This window comes from Alligator sinensis, unplaced genomic scaffold (assembly GCF_000455745.1).
Source record: "Alligator sinensis unplaced genomic scaffold, ASM45574v1 scaffold2580_1, whole genome shotgun sequence".
Lineage (NCBI taxonomy): Eukaryota > Metazoa > Chordata > Crocodylia > Alligatoridae > Alligator > Alligator sinensis.
Genome location: NW_005843790.1, coordinates 20,593 through 36,456, shown reverse-complemented (window position 1 = coordinate 36,456; position 15,864 = coordinate 20,593).

The window sequence follows — 15,864 nt, the reverse complement described above, 5'->3', positions numbered from 1 at the left end:
GGTCAGACCTGGCTGTCTGCTCCTCCCAGCAAATGTTGATTTCGGATCCCTTGGTTCCGATTCCAGAAACACAAAGAGCCACTGAGCAAGGTAATTTTGGAGGTGGGGATTTAGAGCCGAGTTGCACGTACCACCTCTGGCAGCCTGTGTCAGGTTTATTGCTAACTGCTTGCTAGCACTCTCCCCATCTTCCTAAGGAAAAACCGGTGGTTTTACTGGCCTGTAAGAGCCTAGGGAGCCTCTGAATATTTGAAATGGGTCTTTGTGGTGGGCCAGTTGGGAGCACTCCTGGGCTGAGCCACTCGCCTCACTGTGCCCCACCAAAAACCAAGCTTCGGCTGCCTCCCCAGGGGCACGAACTTCTGGCCAACCCTGAGCATGATCTCCGCTGCCACCACCCGGGGTCTGGTCTTTGTCCAGGCTCTGTGCCCCCCATGGTACACAGGCCTTGGAGAGCTTGAGGGTGCTTGACCCACTGTGAAATCTTGGGGTGCTTCCTTTAGCCTGAAATACTCATAGTAGTCTCCCTTAGTTAGCTGAGGGAAGGGGGCTAAAGGGCGTACCTAATCCCTCTCAAGCAGATCCAGCAAGGCTTGGTGTAATGGACCGCTTTATTCCTTGGAGAATGCAGGTATGGGGAAGGGGTACAAGTCATAGAAATATCAAAAGAAGATCCTAGAGCAAACAGAAACGGCTTGGTAGCCTTTTGACAAGCAATGAAAACACTGGATTGTAAATCCCAAGCTACATTTCAGGTAAATTGCTCACAGTTCGCTCCAGGAACAGACTGACCCTGCTCTAGAGGCAGCATAGCTTGCTGCCTGTGCCCCCAAAACATGTCTCCTCTCCTTCCAGGAAGAAGGTCCCACCACAAACCAGTACCCTAAGGCCACGGCTGATGCCAGTTGGTCAGTTTGAAAAACATCAATCTCAAGGCGGGGTTTAGTGTTACACGGGACATGGGAGAGCGAGCTCCTGTTTTCCTCGGAAATGTCTCCAGGCTAGGTCAGCTCAGTGGTAAAGGAAGCAGATGCGGGGAGGGGCTGCCTGCTTCCAGCAGTGGGGCAGAGTGGGGGGGTGATTTCTCCACAGCCTTCACCTCTGCCCCTGTGCTAGCCCGTCCAGACCCCGTATCACTTGTGGTAGAATTGGATGCATTCAGCACTGTAATAGGTTTGGGCCTCTCCCAAAAGCAAGGCCCAGACCATATCCTGGATCCCTGCATCTTCTTTTTTCTTAATCTCACCCCAGAACAAAAGAACTCTTGATCTGTCCTGTGAACTCATGGGCATGAGAATGGCTTTTGGGATGTGGTGGCAAGAGCCATGATACAAAGTACAGGTTCTTACAGATCACAAAACACCTAGTTGCCAACCTACATCCCTAGAAACTAGCCCAAAAAGCAACCCCCCGACACCTCCAGAAGTGTCCCCTAATCACCCCTTGTAAAATGAGAAATGTTACAGTCTTTGTATTCTCCCTTGCCTGAGGAAGAGCACGTGAGCCCAAAAGCTTGCAACTAAAGTTTTTTATTTTTATTTTTTTTGCAACTGTCCCGTTGGTCCAATAAAAGATATTGCCTCTACCACAAGATTTCTGACTGCTTGTGCCTTTAGACCAACGCAGCTACAACCTATATCCCCCAAACCACCCTTTAATCCCTAGAGCACTCAAACAGCAGCCTGCAGCTGCCCCCACGTCTGAGCGCAGTTTCTTCAGTGCACAGTCCTGGCTGACTGAGGCAGCGAGATCTCCAGCTCCACTCTGCGCTCCTCTGTATAGGGCTGGGCAGCCTCCATGTGCATGCCGCTCCCTTTCCCCCTTACTCCAGCCTCAAGCTTCCTCTTCCTTCTTATCTTGCCTCCAGGCCCGCAGGGTTTCTGGGAGTTGCAGTCCAAATGAAGTCAGCCCGGCACTGCAGACTGCTCCTGGTTCCTCCTCCTGTTACACACACTACGTTCACATGACACTAGCATATTTGTGTGCAGCTCAGGCACTGAACCAGACGCAGCTTCACTGGGGTGGCCTTTTTCTTGTCACACTTTGACTTTCACACAAGGTTGAAATGGGAAAGCAGATGTTTCTCCTTCGCATGAAGTGGAATATGACGGTGGCACTGGGACCTTTGGAACCGGGCTCCAATTTGAAGGCATCGAACATCCTCGCTCCACCTGGCCAATGACTTTGCTTTCTGTGCCACTGCCTGCAAGGAAGTCCCGCTTGAAGAGCAGGCCACCTTCACATGACCACAGCTTCCAGGCCAGGATGGGGTTTTCTTCACTCCGGGTCATATTTCATAGATTTCATAGTTATTAGGGCTGGAAGGGACCTTGGAAGATCATTGAGTCCAGCCCCCTGCCCCTGGGGCAGGAAGCCAGCTAGGGTCAAAGGATCCAGCAAGATAGCCATCTGAAAGTTTCTTAAAAAAGTCCAGAGCAGGCACTTCCAGCACCTCTGGAGGCAGTCTATATCAGGCCCTGGGGGCTTGGACAGTAAAGAATTTTTTCCCTGTTTCCAGCCTAAAATGGTCTTGGAGGAGTTTGTGACTGTTTGACTTTGTCATCTCTTGGGGTGCTCTGGTGAACAGGCATTCCCCCAGATCCTGATGCACACCTCTGATGTACTGCTAGGCACCCACTAAGTCACCCCAAACCTGTGCTTTTCCAGGCTGAAGAGTCCCATGGCTCTCAACCTCTCATCATAAGGCCTGTTCTCTTGCCCTCTGATCATGCACGTGGCTCTCCTCTGGACTCTCTCAAGCTTTTCCACATCCTTCCTCAACTGAGGAGCCTAGCACTGGATGTAGTACTCCAGCTGTGGCTTCACCAAGGCCGAGTATAGCGGAAATATGATATCCTGAGATCCCAATGGATCATTGTGTCCCATTCCCTGCCCCTGGCTGAGGTCAGACGACCCCTAGCCAGGTGACTGTGAAGCCTCCTCTTGAACCTGCCGTTTGAACGCGTCCAATTTAGGGAATGTTACCGCCTCTCTTGCAAGCCCATTCCAGACTCTGGCCACCCTTACTGTAAAAACATTCCTCCTAATGTCTAACCTATATCTGCTTTCCACTAGTTTGCACCCATTATTCCTAGTTAGTCCCTGGGGCGCTCTGGTAAACCGTGCATCCCCAATTCCCTCCTGTCCTCCCCTGATAAACTTATAGGCAGCTACAAGTTTACCCCTCAGCTGTCTTTTGTAAAGGCTGAAGAGATCCACATGTCTCAACTTCTCCTTGTAGAGTCTTTTGCGGAGACCACAAATCACGTGAGTGGCCTCCTCCGAACCCTCTCCAGATTCTCCGCGTCCTTCTTGAGGTGCGGTGCCCAAAACTGGACACAGAACTCCAACTGCGGTCTCACTAATGCCGCATAGAAGTGGAGCAGCACCTCCCTCGATCTGTTGGCCATGCATCTGTTAATACACGACAAGGTACGATTGGATTTGTGGATGGCCTTGTTACACTGCCGGCTCATGTTCATCTTGGAGTCAACTATGACTCCAAGATCTCTCTCAGACACTAAGCTGCTGAGGAGGTCATCCCCCAACCTGTAGATGTGGAGGGGATTCCTCCTTCCTAGGTGAAGTACCTTGCATTTGTCGTCTTTGTTGAATTTCATCCTATTTCGTTCTGCCAATTGATCTAACCTGTCCAGGTCGGCCTGTAGCTGCACCCTGCCCTGATGATGATTCACTCCCATTGACCATCATCCACTAGGTCCAGCCTCAGAGCCAATTCCTCAGCCATTGGACTAGGATGTAGCTGAGACCACAGTTGGCCAATTTTTTCATGAGGAGATCATGGGACACCAGATCAAAAGCCATTTTTAAAGTCTAGATTTATGACGTCAATCTCTTCTCCCTTGTCCAGGTGATATGTTACCTGGTCATAGTTTCATAGTAGGTAGGGTCAGAAGGGACCTGAGGAGATCATGAAGTCCGACCCCCTGCCATGGGCAGGAAAGAGTACTGGGGTCAAACAACCCCGGGAAGGTGATTATCAAGTCTCCTTTTGAAGAGCTCCAGGGTAGGAACCAGATCCCCTCTCAGCCTTCTCTTGTGGAGGCTGAACAGGCTCAGGTCCCGTAGCCTCCCCATATAGGGCCTGCCCTGCTGCCCCCTGATCATATGTGTTGCTCTCCTTTGGACCCTCTCAATGCTGTCCACATCCCTCCTGAAGTGCGGCGCCCAGAACTGGACACAGTACTCCAACTGTGACCTGTCCAGTGTCACATAGGGAGGGAGGATCACCTCCTGGGACCTGCTTGTGATGCATCTGTGGATGCATGACAAGGTGCGGTTAGCCTTACTGACCGCGTCCTCACATTGGCGGCCCATGTTCATTTTGGGATCAGTAATGACTCCAAGATCCGTTTCTGCCTCTGCACTGATGACAGGGGAGTTCCCCAGCCTGTAGGTGTGCTGCTGGTTCTTCCTCCCCAGGTGCAGCACCTCGCACTTGTCAGTGTTGAAACCCATCCGATAGAAGGAGGTGAGATTGGTCAGGCAAGAACGACCCACAACACCTGTGCTGGCTATCCCTCAGGATGTTGCCATCAGCCAGCTTGTCAAGAATGGTCTCTGATAATTTTTTCCAAAAATCTTCCTAGGGATTGAGGTCGGGCTGATTGGCCTGCAGTTCCACAGATCTACTTTCCGCACTTTTTTGAAGATGGGCATCACATTGGCTTTCTTTCAGTTTTCAGACACTTCACCTAAGCACCACGAGTTCACGAAGATCCTTCCCAGTGTCTGGGTTATGATGCCTGCTTGCTCCTTAATTAGTCTGGAGTGCAAACTGTCAGGAGCAGCTGACTTGAAGACATCCAGCCTCTCAAGGTATTCCTTTACAAGGTCAACATCGATGGAGGGTATAAATTCACCCTCACCATGGCCATCCCACATCGTGTTATGCAGGGCTGGTAAAAATATGAAGCAAAATACCCATTAAGCAGGTTGGCTTTTTCCTGGGTATCGGTTGTCACTTGTCCCATTTGGCTTAGCAGGGGTCCAATGTTACCTTTGCTTTTCTTCTGACTCCCCACATATCTGAAAAAGGACTTTTTATTGTCCTTGACACATGTGGCCAGTTGGAGGTTTTACATGCCCTTGGGTCCAGCTGGCCCCATGGTACCGTGTAACAGGGACTCAGACAAGACCCCTGTTACTTAGAAGATCGGGTCAAATTGACTTAATGGTTAACCCGGCCAGGTGGGAGTTTCATTTCATAGACATCAGGGCTGGAAGGGACCTCGGAAGATCATCAAGTCCAGCCCCCCGCCCAAAGGGCAGGAAGTCAGCTGGGGTCATAGGATCCCAGCAAGATAAGCATCCAGTTTCATCTTGAAGGTGTTCAATGAAGGCGCTTGAACCACCTCCGGTGGCAGGCTGTTCCAGACCTTGGGGGCTCAGACAGTAAAGAAGTTCTTCCTTATGTCCAGCCTGAAACGATCTTGAAGTAGTTTGTGACCATTCGACCTCGTCATCCCTTGGGGCGCTCTGGTGAACAAACGTTCCCCCAGATACTGGTGGTCACCCCTGATAAACTTGTAGGTGGCCATCAGATCACCCCTAAGCCTGCGCTTTTTCAGGCTAAAGAGCCCCACGGCTCTCAGCCTGTCATCGTAGGGTCTGCTTCCCTGACCTCTGATCATGCACGTGGCTCTTCTCTGGACTCTCTCAAGCTTCTCCAAGGCCGAGTACAAGGGGAGAATGACGTCCCGGGATTTGCTTGAGAAGCATCTATGGATGCAAGCCAGCGTTTTGGTCACTTTACTAGCCGCAGCATCGCATTGTAGGCTCATGTTCATCTTGTGGTCAATGATGACCCCCAAGTCTCTTTCTTCCATAGTGCTAGCCAACATAGCACTGCCGAGCCTATAAGGATGCTGCGGGTTTTTTTTCCCAAGGTGGAGAACCTTGCATTTATCGGCGTTGAACACCATCAGATTCTCATCTGCCCACTTGCTGAGCCTGTCCAGGTCAGCCTGGATAACCTGCCTGTCTTCTGGTGTGGATGCTTTGCCCCAAAGTTTGGTGTCATCGGCGAACTTGGCCAGTCCGCTTCTGACTCCAGTGTCCACATCATTAATGAAGATGTTGAACAGTATGGGTCCAAGGACAGAGCCTTGGGGGACCCCACTGGTCACAGGACACCACGATGAGTGACTTCCGATGAGTTGCACACCTGGGACATGACTAGATTGATTAGCAAACTGAGTGAGGCATAAAACCAGTGGTGGGAGATAGATTGATTGCCTTCGGCCCCAGAAGAAGAAATAAGGAGTGACGGAGTTTTGGGGAGAAAGAAGACTTACCGGCGATCTGGATAAACTCCGGAAGACTTGAAGCCCTGAGGTGCGCGGCAAGTTAGCAGTGAAGAGGATCACCTTGCCAAGAATCCAGTCGGGCGTCGGATTCCCAAGGGATGCAGAAGAGCAGCTGCGAAAGAGACTTTTTTTGCTGGTAAACCCCACTGTGCCGTCATGGCAGGTGAGTCTAAAGGAGAGATGGGGATAAGTGTAACTATCCTGCTCACAAAGTGGTGCATTGGTTGGGAATGTTGTCCACTATCCCGGGGATAACCTCCAGCCAAAATTGGCAGGATGGAGTCCATGGGTACTCAAATGCCAACTGACTGGCAGCAGGCGCATAATATTACTTTGCGACTTGTACAAGGACAAGCTCAGCTAGAGCAGATGGTGCGAGTACGTACCCAAGAAGCAGAAGCACGAATTCGACTCTTCTCCTGCCAGCAAGATCTATGTGAGAAAATTGAGGCGCAAGAGATGGCGCTCGGGAGAGAAGGTGATGGAGCTAGATACCTTCATGTCTCCAGACGATGACGTGGAAGCCTATTTAGAGGCATTTGAGAGAATGGCAGCAACCGTGAAATGGGACCCAGGAAGTTGGGCAGCACAGATAGGACCTCTTATAGGTGCAGCACAAGCTGCTTGCAGAGCCCTTAGCAGGGTGAAAACCAGAGATTACTGAAAGGTAAAGGCTGCAATACTGTACTGATTACAAATTTTTTCTGAAACATATCGCCAATATTTTCAGGCTCGTAAGGGTCCTGAAGGGTCTTGGCCATGTCTACTAGCCCAGATGCTAAGAGACCTCACTGAACAATGGTTACAACCAAGACTCAGACTCTCCAAGTAGTGATAGATCTTATAGTTCTTTAGCAATTTTTGACTGATATTAGCAGCAGCTCTCAGAGATGGGAATGACGCCACCAACCTAAGACTGTGAAAGAGGCCCTGCGACTTGCTGAAGAATGTGCTGTGGCAAATGGGGAAGGTGAAGCTCCTAAAAGAGACTGACCAGGAGGTCTGGCACCTGGAACTAGGCAAGGAACACCTAGCCAGTCACGTCGGGGTGAGAATATTCGAAATTACAGAAGAGAACTGCAAACTTGGGACTCCAAGGAAGTGACATGTTATAGGCGTGGAGAAAAAGGATACATCTCTCGATTCAGCCCTTGGAGAAACCAGACCGAAACTCCGGCTGATACTACACACAATGAAAAATGGATTGCAATTTTGGTCGACATAAGGTCCAGGGCCGTCAAAATAAGCTGGTAGTCGAGGTAAGAGTTGGAGATACCATCATACCAGCAGTAGTCTATACGGGCTGCTCACAGTCAGTGGTTCAGGTGGACCTTTTTCCCTCTCATGTAGGGAGCCTGGAGAGTCCAGTGAGCCTGGTCTGTATCCATGGAGCTTCATATACCTACGAACGCAAGAGGGTCCAACTTACCGTACTCGGTCACCTGGAGAGATTGCGGTGAGCCTAGCCGAAACCCTGCCCTTCCCCATGCTGCTGGGAGTAGATTGCCCTCATCTCGAGGAAGTAATTTCCTGAGTCATCACCAAGAACTGGGGAGAGTGGGACCAAGACTCTGTAGTGGTCTGGTTTGAGGATCCTGCAGAAGGAGAGCAAGGTGACCTGGACATAGAACAGCTCATAGGCGAGGGGTATTTCCGGGATGAGCAAAGACAAGAACCCCTGTTCCGCAATGTCTGGCGATCTCAACTGGGAAGGGATGAAGGAAAGATAGTGGATCTCCAGGAAGCTGGGCAACGTCCATGGTATGAGGTAAGGAGGGGCATCCTCTTATCGGGTAGAGAACCAAGAAGATGAGGAGGAGAGATGTCAAATCTTTATCCCCCGCAAGTATTGGGAGACCCTGCTATGAGTCGTACATACGCTTCCTATGGGAGGACATCTAGGATGGGATAAGAAGGAGGCATGGCTGAAATGGCAAGTTTTCTGGCCCGACTTGTACAAAATGGTACAGGAATTGTGTGTGGAATGCCCCGAGTGCCAGAAGACGGGGGGTGAAGCCAGGGAGGTTACCCCCGATACCAATGCCGCCGGCAGAACGCCCCTTTTATCAGATCACCCTGGATGTGGCGGGACTGTTTCCTTGAAGCAGGGCAGGGTATCAATTTATTTTAGTAATCATCGATTATGCTACCCACTTCCCTGACATCAGTTATGGTACAGGCATAGTCGGGGCTCTCCTAAAGCGGATCGCATGCGTAGGCATTCCCCACGAAATCCTTACAGACCAAGGGAAGAATTTTATGTCTAAATCTTAAAAGGGTTCTGCTGAGTTTCAAAGATTAAGCAACTGCATACCTCCATCTTTCACCCCAGACTGATGGCCTCGTGGAGTGTTTTAATCACACCTTGAAAGGGATGATTCAGGCCTGCGTTCAAGGGAATCCCCGGGAGTGGGATGTCCTGATATCTCCCCTGCTCTTCTCAATAAGGGAGGCCCCACAGGCCTCCACTGGGTATGCCCCATTTGAATTAATTTATGGCCATAGCCCACGGGGGCTTCTGGACCTTTTTTGTGATGGATGGAAAGGAGAGGAGGTTGATCCGACGTTACCACAAGTAGTGATTGATTTCTGGGAACGGTTGATGAGGTCCCAAGGGATAGCCCAGTGAAATTTAAGCCAATGCCACGAAAAACAAAAACAGCATTATGACACCCAGACCACTGAGAGAGAAGTCCAAGTTGGAGACTGGGTGTTGGTATTACTGCCAGATAACTCCCACAAGATCTTGTCTCGATGGCAAGGACCCTTTCGGGACACAAGACGAACAAGACCGGTCAACTACAAAGTCCTAGACAACACCCATGCAAAGAAGGCAGGTCTACCGTATGAACCTACTCTGGAAATAGCACGACCAAGCCGGTTGGCTGATGAGAGAGGTGAATGAATTAGATGACAGGGAAATAGCGATACCCCAGAGCCCCACAGGGTCACACGGAAGACCAGAAATTGATAACCAATTAAATACCAAACAACGAGATCCTAAGGCCCCGATCCCAGAATCCCAGGTGTTCCGAGAGGTACCCAGTGTAGCGAGGGGTGTCAGTCACCAGACCCTATTGTAAGTGTGCTGCAGCTAGGACTCGTGCCTACCCCTCCTAAGGAAATTGGTTCCTGGGTGAATGAGGGTGCGTGAGACATAACGGTAGCAGGCCTAAAAATAGCTCCTGCTCAATGACCAGACCATCAACTCAACGACCGGACCACTGCCTTGCATTGACTCTCCCTGAAACCACAGACCTACTCCCAGGACCCAATATTTGAAAGATAAAGACCCTCCAAGTAACCAGCAACATGGAAACAAAGAACAGAAGAGAACCAGCAACTCCACCATTGTATCCCACCGGACACTGAGGACAGCTGGAACTGCATGACATCCCCTGAACAGGACTGGCCCTTGCCTGCACATGTCCTGCCCACTGCAGTCACAGGTATCCAACCCTATAAAAGGGGTGGTAGAGTGTGACCCCCTTGGGATGCCCTCTCTATTTGGACCAGCACTACGCCACACCACCTATCCACCCAGAGACCCTGCCAGCAACCCTCTCTATGAGCGTGTGTGGGAACCAATAACTTCATGGTCTGTATATTGTGTTGCCTGTGTAATAAAACAGGCCCCTGAGCTGGTCTTTGTCTTGCTGCAGGCTCCCCACTCAATCCCCACTCTCTTTGCCCCCGCCTCTGACCCAACCTCATGTCTAACTCCCGTCTCTCTGTCCCTCTGTTCCCTGTCCTGGCTCTCTGCCACCTTTGACCCCCGTCCAAGCTCTCCCTCTATGTCCTGGTTTCTCTGCCACCTTCCTGCTCCCCTGGCTCACCTCTAATCCATCACCTCCACACTCCTGACCTTCCCACTCTGCTCCATCACCTCCACCGTCCTGACCTCCCAGTATCTCTACTGGCTTCCTGCTTCCCAGGCTCCCCACTGCTGCTCCACCTCTCAGCTTCTGGCTTTCATTCCCTGGCTCTTATCTGGCCCCACCTCCCAACTCTCTACCCCGTCTTTCTCTGCCACCTCTATGGTTTCTCTGCCATCCCTTCCCCCCAGCTTCCTACTTCCACCTCTGCTGCTTCCACTCTCCCAGCTCCACAGCTGGCTCTCCCAGTCCCGTCTCCACTGCCCCCTCTGCCCACAGCCCCAAGTACCCCCTAGTCACAAAGCACCCCAGTTACCCCAAGTGTTAACACAGCCATGGCACCCCATGTTTGTGTGTGTGTGTGTGTGTGTAATTTGTGTCACACCCTTCAGCTAGCAGCGCGATATTGAGATCCAGAGTGTTGATGTCACATGTGTCAAGTCAACATTGTAAAAGTTGTACCTACATGAAGCCCACACAAAAGCCCTATGGTCTCTTCCTGCCCCTCTCCGCTCCCTCTCAGCTGCGAAAGTATCTAATGCATGAGCTCTTTATATAAGCAGAAAACTTGACAGGTTGGCCACATGAACACTCCTAGGAAGAGATGGCTGCACAAGGTGGAGATTAGTGCAATACCTGGTTGGAAGAGAACAGCCAGGTCAAGATGTGGAGCAAGGCTGCAGTACAGGATGGCTCAAGATATTCCAGATATTACATTCCCCAAATAAGTCAAAAGTGTATAAAAGCATGCTAGAAAGCATGGGATGTATGTATTGGCCTAGGGGAGCCTACATGGTGTTGTAGTGATACCTTGTCACGAGCATAAATGTACTAATACCTTGTCTGTCAGATCACAGCGGTGGTTGGGTCATGGCTTCTAGACAATAAAAGTGCCTGAGCCTTTGCCACAGATCCTAGCCTGTGGTCAGTTGATAAGACAAGATGGTGTTAGCATCTCCTGGGTGACTTTTTGACTGAACCACAGCTGCGGAGACTTCAGCACTGAGCACACAGCAGTAATGCATAGTAAGGACAGCGATGCTGACACCAGGTACTAGAGCAGGATTTCTGCTGCTACCTCATTTTCCAACAAGACAAGTGGGTCCCAATACTAGCGCTCACAGAGTTGAATCATAGAGTCATAGAGAAGTAGGTCTGGAAGGGATCTCCAAAGCTCATCTAGTCCAACTCCCTTCCTGAAGTAGGATCACCCCTATCCAAACCATCCCATACAACCATAATCCAAACTCTACATCAGACTGTCCTCAACCCTGATGCAACATACACCTAACACCTGAACCTGTCTTGGGTAAAGCAGGGGAAGCACGGCAGGTAATGTCCTCCTATAAAATGTTGTCCGCATGTGTTAATAAGATCTCAGGTAGAGGTGCTTGTCCCGGACAACAGAGGATGGGAAAACCGCCATAGTCCATACGGATCTGACCAAGGTGTAAAATCCTTTCCTGACCCCAAGCATGGCGACTGGTCTGACCCTGAGCAGAGGGGCAAGACCCCCTAGCCAGGAAGCTCCAGCTTTGCTCCTAGCAGGAGCAATGGCACGTGGCAGTTGAAGTCTCCAGCTTTAGCTGAAGGTAACACCCAATGCCTCTGACGCATATAGCAGAAAAAGGAGGGGAGAGCTGGGGTGAGAGCAACCAGCAGAGCCCAGAAGCCAGGGAAGTAGCCAAGGTAGAGCATAGGCACGGCTCTGCCGAGATCATCCCCAACCAGTGGCTGTCCAACCTCTTCTCGAACACCTCCAGGGACGGAGAGTCCACAGCTTCCCTCAGCAGTCTATTGCACTGCCTCACTAGTCTCACAACGCAGAAGGTTTTCCTGATATCCAGTATACACTCACTTTGCTTCCATTTCAAGCCATTGGTCCACATGCATCTGCTTTGATCAAGAGAGAAAAGGTGTCTTCTCTCTTCTCTATGGCAGCCTGTCACAGGCTTCAGGCTTGCAGCCCACCAGCTAGCTCCCCGGTAACAAACCACCCACCTAAGGGGCCCCAGCTGGCTCAGGCAATCGGTCTAGGATGAGGAGAAGTTGTCTGGCTGGGCAGAAATAGAGGCAGTAAGCAGAAGCAAAGGGTGGAGCTAGAGAAAGGAATGGTCCTGTGGAGAGTGAGGACTTCTGTAGGTGTTCATTCTGGGTTGTCTTATATTTTCAGTGGAGCTCTGTAGGATAGTGAAGAAGTTCTTCCTTATGTCCAGCCTGAATTGGTTGCGGTGGAGTTTGTGACCATTCGACTCAGCATTTCACCTCCCAGCCTGGCTTTTCCAGGCTGAAGAGTCCCATGGCTCTCAGCCGCTGAAAACAGATCATAAGGTCTGTTTTCCTGACCTCTGATCATGTGTGTGACTCTCCTCTGCACACTCTCAAGCTGCTCCACATCCTTTTTGAATTGTGGAGCCCAAAACTGGACGCAGTACTCCAGCTGCGGCCTCAGCAGGCTGAGTACAAGGGGAGAATGACGTCCTGGGATTTGCTTAAGAAGCATCCATGAATGCAAGCCAGCGTTTTGCTCACTTTACTAGCTGTAGCATCACACTGAATATTCATGTTCATATTGTGGTCAATCATGACCCCCAAGTCCCTTTCATCCTTAGTGGTAACCAGTCTATACAGCACTCAGCACTGCTGAGTCTATAAGGATGCTGCAGGTTGTTCCTCCCAGAGTGGAAAACCTGGCATTTTTCGGTGTTGAACACCATCAGGTTCTCATCCGCCCATTTCCTGAGCCTGTCCAGATCTGCCTGGATCACCCTCCTGTCCTCAGGTGTGGATGCTTTGCCCCAGAGTTTGATGTCTTTGGGGAACATGGCCAGTCCGCTTTTGACACTAATGTCCACATCATTGATGAAGATGTTAAATAGTATGGGCCCTTGGACAGAGCCTTGAGGGACCCCACTGGTGACCGCACACCAAGACAATTGTCTTCCATCAACCACCACCCTCTGGGTCCTGTTATGGAGCCAATTCCCTAATCAGTGGATAGTGGTGAGATCAAGGCCGCAGTTAGACAGTTTATCTAAGAGGTGACCGTGGGATACCAGATAGAAGGCTTTCTCCATTGGGGAGATGCTTACTGTCGGTGGCCAGCCATTCTCCCTAGCTGCCGGGGTTCAGGCGGCGGATGGTGCCCGTAGCCCCATCCTACCAAGTGCCTGCATGCCCCACGTCCAGCAGGAAGGTGGTGCCTGCCGTGCATGAGGCATGCAGGGAGTACTTGAGGGAGAAGCTGCACAAGGCAGGTCCACAGGCGGCCTTTCGCTTCACCTCAGACACCTGGAGCAGCTGGGCTGGAGATCATGCCTACCTCTCCCTCACAGGGCACTGGTGTGACCAGTCACGCCTTTGGTGGGCTCTTCTTCAAGCCGAGGTGATGAATAAGTGCCACCCAACAAAAGAAATCATGGGGGCCATGAACCGCTTGATGCAGGGGTGGCTCACTGGGCAAGGCTAGTTCTCCTGCAGGTTCACGGTCACCAACAATGAGGCCAATATGGTCAAGGCAGTCCGTGATGCTTTGTTAGCATCCGTTCTGTAGTACACAAGTTGCGCCTTGTTGGCTTGGACGTCCTGGAGGGGGACAGGGCTGCCGGCGATGGCTCAAGCACCACCAGCCAGCTCATTTCAAAATGCAGGAAGGTGGCAGGCTACTTCCACTGAAGCATCAAAGTGGGTAAGATGCTGCAGGACAAACAAAGGGAGCTGAACATCCCACAGCACAAAATCACGTAGGATGTGGAGACTTGGGGGAACTCCACATACCTGATTTTTGAGAGGTTGGTGGAGAAACAGAGGGCCATCCATGAGATGGGCCTTGCTCAGGGAGATTGGGATCAGCAGCCCCCTGAACAGAGCTGATTGGGGTACTATCTCCCACATTTTGGTGGCCCTCAAGCCCTTCCTTGACAGTGCTGCCAATGCTCTCTTTAGCCAGGTGCTCCCTGTAGTGAGGGAACTTCAGAGCCAAATGGAGAGCTTCCAGGGGATCAGTGTTCCTGGCTGGGGCAAGCTGCTGTCACCAGACGTCCAAGCGCTGGTGAGACAGCTGAAGGAGGGCATCAGGAAACAGCTTGATCCCTTGCAGTCCAGTATGGTCCACATGCTGGCCACCATGTGTGACCCAAGGATGAAGGGCAGCGTATGCAGCAGCCAAACCCTGAATCAATGGAGGAGGTGCTGGTGAAGAGTCAGGGAGGCAGAACGGAGGAGGGAGGAGGACATGGAAGAGGGGGATCCACTGTCCCATGCTAGCACACCGTCCACCAGGCAGTCTCCTCATCCACCACGGGCACTGCTAATGTGGGCCAAGGGCATGGCTTCCATGGTGTGGTCCAGAGCCACCAGACCCCACCATCAGGCAAGTAGTGCTCAGGCCTTGCTGGCTGCCTATCTTACCGAGGACATGGAGGTGCTGCTATGCGACCCCTTGGCCTACTGCGCCAGTCACAGCCAGATGTGGTTGGATCTGGCCACGGTTGCCCACAAGCAGCTGTCCTGTCCACCGAGTAGTGTTCCAAGTGAGAGGGTGTTCAGCATTGCTGGGGATGTTGTGACACCCCACAGCACCTGCTTGGATCCTGCTTTGCTGGAGTAGCTGTTGGTCTTGAAGGTTAACCTCCCAATGCTGGGGTTCCCCAAGCTCCAGGTGCAGACAGACTCAATGCCATCCTCCTCACTCCAGCCACACCTATTTCCGTTTTTCCTTTTTTAAATGCCGCACTTTCAGCTGGAGGGGGCACTCACTGCATCACCAGCTAGCAGGGGAAGAACATGTCCCTACTGAGCTCCCGTGCCAGGATGAACTTGGAGGTATGGGCTGGGGCTATGGGGAAGGAGGAAGCCTCAGGTCTTGGGAATGACCACTAAAACTGCAGCCTGTCAGGGTAGGGAGGCCTGGTGGGACTGCTGGTAGTGTGGCAACCCCGTAAAGGCCTGGACTAAGGATTCCCTGTTGAAGGGTAGGTAGGAGATGCTATAACCTCCAGCTAACGCATGCATGCAGATAGTCCTGGATGGGGAAAGCCCAGACCTGTCACGTCTTCAACCAACAAGCCTTAGGCCTGTCACACTGGAGTTCTGAGGCTCCAGGTGAGCTCAGCTCAGTTACCTGGGCTGCCAGCTTTTGGGTTGAAAAACCCTTCGTCAGGCTGAGGAGGCACATGTAGTTGGTGTGTCTGGTGGTCCAGGATGGAAGGAATAGTAAAGAAGCCAGGGGCTGGCCTGGCACGCAGTGCAGGCAAGAAAGCCAGTCCGTGAAAATTGCTTCCATCCAGGACCAGCAGAAACCCCTGTGACAAGTGGAGTCTCTTCTCTTTAGCGAGCAGACTGAGACAGTATGACACCTTGGCATGGTACTCTGTTCTCAGCAACTGTGCGTGATCACACACCTGTGGGAAGCAGGGAAGGGATTCTCCGCAGTCCCATCTGGATGGAGATGAAAGTGTGGAATGGATCTGAAATTCCCACTTTCTGACTTGAACCAGGGTCTTCCTGAGCCCAAGGAGACACCGCTGCCACCACAGCAAGAGTCCAGACCATAACCAGAAGGGATCTTGATTTCCAAGTCCTTTTAGCACGGCTGTTCTTGGCTGGACTCATGCCACGGGGTTGATCATTCTGCTTCTGACTCACTGGGACAAGGGGAT